Consider the following 6,000-nt stretch of genomic DNA (forward strand, 5'->3'; position numbering starts at 1 on the left):
GCCAACACCCCTTATGCCTGGGCAGGCCCCGGAGGTGCTGAGCTGCCCCTCAGGCTGATGGGCCATGTACCTGTCACAGAGCAGGGAAGCCTTCAGCAGGACAATGGTCACCTTCTGAGGGTACAATTGGGCCACCTGGAGAAGGGTCCTCCTCAGGATGTCCCAGAACGGCTCCTGGGTGACCCTCACCAGCTGCCTATAGATGGTCTTCACAACCTTGTCCACCTGGCAGAGGCAGGGGCATGGAGTGGGAAGGAGCGCAGCCATGGCCCCAGCTGCCACCAAGAACCGCTTCCCTCCCATCACTTTTTGGTGGCCTCAAAGGCTGCCCGTCGGGTGCTCCCAAGTCCTGGACTCGGGGCAGGGGGAGCGGCCCCCAGCGGGCACATGCACAGGGCCGTCCGGCTGCAGACGACCTACCTTGTTGAGCTCCGACTGCGGGTCTCTCAAGACCGCCTCCAGCACGTTGGCCACTATCTGGATGTTGGAGACCCTTGGGTGCATCATGCTTCTCAAGACCGTGAGGATGAAGCTGTCCCTCTCGGTCAGGAGGAGGAAGCTCCCAAATATCTGAGGCAGGGAAGAGGTGTCGCACTGAGTGCACTTGTGGCGGGGCAGAGCTGAGCAGCAGGGGCGGCTCCGCAGCGAGAAACTGGGGGCAGCGCTGGCTCCCTGCCTCAGGACAAGTGCCGGCCGCAGGGGCTGGTCTGGGCTGGTTCAGCTCTGGGGGTGTGGAGACAGAGCTGCCCTGTGGGCTGAAGGAGGGTGCCGGGGGCTGATACACTGGTTCATCCAAGCTTCCTGCCAGCTCCATGGCCAAGACCCCCAGCACGGGAGGAGCTCATTACCATCGCCTCGTCCCTGGGCTCCTTAGGCCAGGAGGTGCTGCGTGTCTGCCTGTCCAGCTGTAGCTCTGGATCCTCACGTGCTGCCTGGAAGCCTGGGTGGGAAGGGAAACACACAGTTAGCAGGAGCAATGGAGCGCTGGAGACAGCAGGCAAGGGCATCAGGAAGAGCTCTGTGCCTGGCTCTCCGTTCTGTGGGGAGCTGGAGATGTGCCGGGGTGGCAGTGGGCGCATCTCCAGGGGGAGGAGGGGAAATCACCTCTTCGGCACAGTAGTAGGCTTTTGGACGCTGTATCCAGCCTCCGGCAACTGTCTACGTTTACTGTGCTTAACGCCAGGGCTCTTGGCCCAGGACCTTGTATTACTGAACCCAAGTCAGGAGTCTGGACAAAAACCACTTATATTTGGAATTAAAAATACCTCCTCATGGGCGGTGGTCTTGCCTGCCACCCCATGGGTTTTGGTATACCATGTCCTGAGTGCACCACCGGTTAAAGAGACCACATGGTAGTTCGCTGGGATGCGAGTATGGTATCGACCCCCGTTAGGACAACCAGTTGCGGCTGAGGTTATAGCTGCTGATGACTCACAAGCTGTAACTATCATAGTGCAGGGAGAATCTGCGTGGCGGCACATGCCAGCACAGCATTTAACGTGGCAGGAATAGGGTATAGGCCGTGTTTTCACCCCCTCTCTTGTGTTCACAGATGGACACAGTCGTGGGTACCGTTGCAACCCAAGGAAAACATCTGGGTGACTTTGGCTAACGTGGTCAGACAAGATTCCTTGTGTCTCAGTACAGCAACACCAAATAATCCCTTTTCCACATGTCTAATAGGGGTTCCGCTGTCATCAACGGAGTTCAAAGGTCTGTCGACGGCTGCCATACAGCCAGCCATAAATCCAACGGACTGGAATGCCTGGTTTCCACGAATCGGACATTCACCTTCATTGCCACCCCAGGAACTGCAGACTGAGGTCCCTGGATGCAGATTGGTCTACCTATTTTAATTACACAGGTAAAGAGAGTGCATCGTGGTGGGCTAATGCCACTTTACCAGGATATTCCAACGCATCGTGCTGGTGTAACACCACCTCCAACAGTATTACGCTAAGTTTTTCCACACATATGTCTTTGCCACAGGGACTGTTTTTGATATGTGGTGACCGAGCCTGGCCAGGAGTACCACGAGCCATCAAAGGTGGGCCATGTACCCTGGGCCGACTCACCTTGTTAGCCCTGAACATTACCCTTGCAATCTGGATGCATAAAGCATCCTTGCTAGGAAGGACTTCTAGTGCTGGTCCTCACTTATCCTTGCAGCACATTCAGAGGCAAACCAAGACTGGGGCTCTGCTCTTTCCTAGCCTTGGAAACAGCCAGTAGGATTTTTCTTACTCTTGAACACCCAATCTGCTGAATGGGACACTTACACTGGCTGCTTCAACAAGGAAGGTGCTAGGAAGGACTTCTATTGCTGGTCCTTACTTCCCCTTGCAGCCCTTTCAGTGAAACACCAAGACTGGGGCTCTGTTCTTTCTGAGCCCTGGAAAGAGCCAGAATGCTTTCTCTCACTCTTGCACTCCCAGTCTGCAGAACTGGACACTTCCACTGACAGCTCCCACAAGGAAGGTGTTAGGAAGAACTGCTGTTACTGGTCCTCACTTTCCCTTGCAGCACTTTCAGAGACACACAAAATTTGGGTCTCTGCTCTTTCCTAGCCTTGGAAACAGCCACTATGGTTTGTCTCTCTCTCGCACTCCCTGTCTGCTGCATTAAATCTTCCACTGTCAGCTCTGCCAAGGAAGGTGTTAGGAAGAACTGGTATTCCTGGTCCTCACTTTCCCCTGCAGCGCTTTCAGGCAGACACAGTAGCTGGGGCTCTGTTCTTTTCGAGCCTTGGAAAGAGCCAGAATGCTTTCTCTCCCTCTCGCATAACCAATCAGCTGAATTGGACACTTCCACTGACTGCTCCCAAAAGGAAGGTGCTAAGAAGGATTTCTATAGTTGGGCTTCACTTTTCCTTGCATGCCTTTCAGAAAAAGACAAAGACTTGGGCTCTGCTGTTTCCCAGCCTTGGGAACAGCCACTATGCTTCTTGTATCAGTCTCCTGCACTCCCAATCTGCAGATTGGACAACTTCCCTTGACTGGTCCCACAAGGCAGGGGCTAGGAAGGTCTTCTACTGCTGGTCCTCACTCTCAGTCAGAGAAATCTGACTGATACTTTCTCTCACTCTCACACTACCAATCTGCAAAACAGAAAACTTCCCCTGACTGCTCCCATAAGGAAGGTGCTAAGAAGGACTGCTATTGCTGTTCCTCACTTTCCCTTGCAGCACATTCAGAGATACACCAAAACTTTGGCTCTGATCTTTCCTAGCCTTGGAAAGAACCACCCTCGACAGATCCTTTTCTATACAGAGATGGGAGGAGCTGCAACAACGGCTCCGCCCAGGGAACAATGCATCATGATAAGATCCGAATCCTGAATGGAGGCTTAAGTACAGCACTTAACGAGGGCACCAGACAAGCAAGGACCCTCCCCCAAGCATGCGATAAGAATGTGTCGGGTGGGCAGTAAAAACGTGCCCTTTCCTTGGGCAACAGGAGTGAAAAAGTCGGGACTGAAAAGTATAAAAGGCCGCGTTCACAGTGCCTGGGGGGACCCCCACCACCAAGGGACAACAAGTATCGAGAGGACCAACGGGACGCCGCTGGATCCGCGGGTGGTGATATCTTCTTTGTCTCCGTCTGTCTCTTTCTCCTCATCTCTTTGTCAAATTGCGAAAGATGTGTTGCACGGGACTTGTTGGTCTAGTTAGATTGTTTAGTTTACTATTAAATTGTTACATTGGTTGGCTTGTCTGTAGCCAATTGGTTGGCTGGTGTTCTACTGCTTCTGTACCTCAGGCAATGCAATCAGTGAGGGGGGATGGAGGGTTTGGCTCAACAGGAAGACCACAAATCTTTCTAGCATTAGATATCAGCAGAAGAAAACCGACTTTGAAAATGAAGTTTAGGCATCCTGACCCCACCGCACGACCGCGACAATGGACCATCGATTTGTTGGTGGACATAGGAGCTGATGTGACCATAATCAGTCAGCGAGAGTGGCCGCCAGGCTGGCTGGCTCAGTCTCCAGCTCACGGACTTGTAGGGGTTGGTGGGTTTTCTGCAACACAACAGAGCGTAACAACCGTAACCTGTGAAAATCCAGACGGGCTAGTGTGTTCAGTACGACCATATGTAGCCGTATTACCATTAAGTCTGCTTGGGCAGGATGTACTGAGTCAAATGAACGTATCACTCTAGCAATCCGCAGGGTTTTTGGTAGCGGCCATTGAAATGCGACCTGTGCTCAAACTGGAATGGAAAACCGATGATCCAGTGTGGGTAAATCAATGGCCGCTGACCACGGAAAAGGTCGCCCACCTGGAAGATTTGGCAAAAGAACAGCTAGAAAAAGGCCATATCGTGCCAACCACTAGTCCTTGGAACACACCTGTTTTTGTGATCCCAAAGAAAAGTGGAAAATGGAGACTATTACATGACTTGCGAGAGGTCAATAAGGTTATAGTGGACATGGGAGCCTTGCAACTAGGGCTACCATCTCCCTGTATGATACCGAAGTATTGGAAGCTTTTGATTATAGATCTCAAAGATTGTTTTTTTACAATCCCGCTGCATTAAGACGATGCCAAACATTTTGCATTCTCAGTCCCAAGTACAAACAAGGCGCAACCCATGCAAAGATATCATTGGACAGTATTGCCACAAGGCATGAAAAATTCACCCACAATGTGTCAAATTTATGTAAATTGGGCTTTACAGCCAATCAGAAAAAGGTGGCCTCAGTATCTCATCTATCATTATATGGATGACATACTGTTGGCCGATGATCAATTAAATCCGGAAGAAATGATCGGGGAGCTCGTTGAGCTTTTGAGGCAAAGTGGGCTGCAAGTGGCACCAGAAAAGATACAAACTGAAGCACCTTGGAGGTACTTGGGGTGGAAGATCACCGAAACATCGGCAACCACCCAGAAAGTTGAATTAAGAACTCAGTTTAAAACATTAAATGATGTGCAAAAATTGGTAGGAGACGTTAATTGGATTCGACCTATTTGTGGGATCACAAACCAAGATATGGAGCCCTTGGTTCAGCTCTTGCGAGGGGATAGCAGGTTAAACTCTCCTCGGCAATTGACCAAGGAAGCCCAGGAAGCAGTAGCAAACATTTCTGAAAAGGTGTGTCGCGGCCCGAAAGGAGTCATTCAGGACGACCTCCTTCCCCGTGAGACCAACGACCAAATTCGTGATCCCCCTGGACTGAATTAAGGTGAAATGACACTAACCAACCAATTTAACAATTTAATAATACAAAATGCAAGGCATGAGGTTACATAAATGACTCAATGGCAACTACTCTAAGTAATTCAACTAAACAAACAAGTCCCCTACAGCACATCTTTTACACTTCAACAAAGAGAGGAGAGAGAAAGAGATGGGAGGGGGGAGGGGAGAGGGGAGAGAGAGAGAGAGAAAGATGACAAAGAAGATATCACCACCCGTGGATCCAGCGGCGTCCCGTTGGTCCTCTTGATGCTCCTTGGTGGTGGAGGTCCCGCTTTTTGCTTCTGATGGTGTCATTTTTATACAGTCCGAGTCCCACAATCTCCGTACTTCATGCATATGCAACAGGCTGATTAAATCAGGCAACAGTACATCTGCAGGCCTTGGTGTCTCCTCTCACCATATCTCTGCTCTGCAGGTGACGCGGAAGTCACGGACACGACGTATACGACCAATATGATCAGGTCAATGCCGTTTATTGTCTTGTCTGACTCCAATATATATCATAATTTTTGCTTAGTCACTGCGCACACACTCATGATTGGTTACAGCTTGTTACACACATTATGGCAATTGGCTACATACAAAATATCACGCGCTGTCCATGCGCCTCTCACACAGTCAGGATTCGCTGCTTGCAGGTGTTCCTGCACTCCTTTGCTGCTGCTTAGTTGTTTACCACAGCTCCTTCTCCTCAAGGCCGAGCCCTGCAGATGTCCAGCTGTTTACCAGCTTCTCAATGCCACAGCTCCTTCTCCTTAAGGTCGAGCTGTGCAGATCAATGCCACAGCTCCTTCTC

This window comes from Phaethon aethereus, assembly GCF_964289735.1.
Source record: "Phaethon aethereus genome assembly, chromosome: W".
Taxonomy (NCBI): Eukaryota; Metazoa; Chordata; class Aves; order Phaethontiformes; family Phaethontidae; genus Phaethon; species Phaethon aethereus.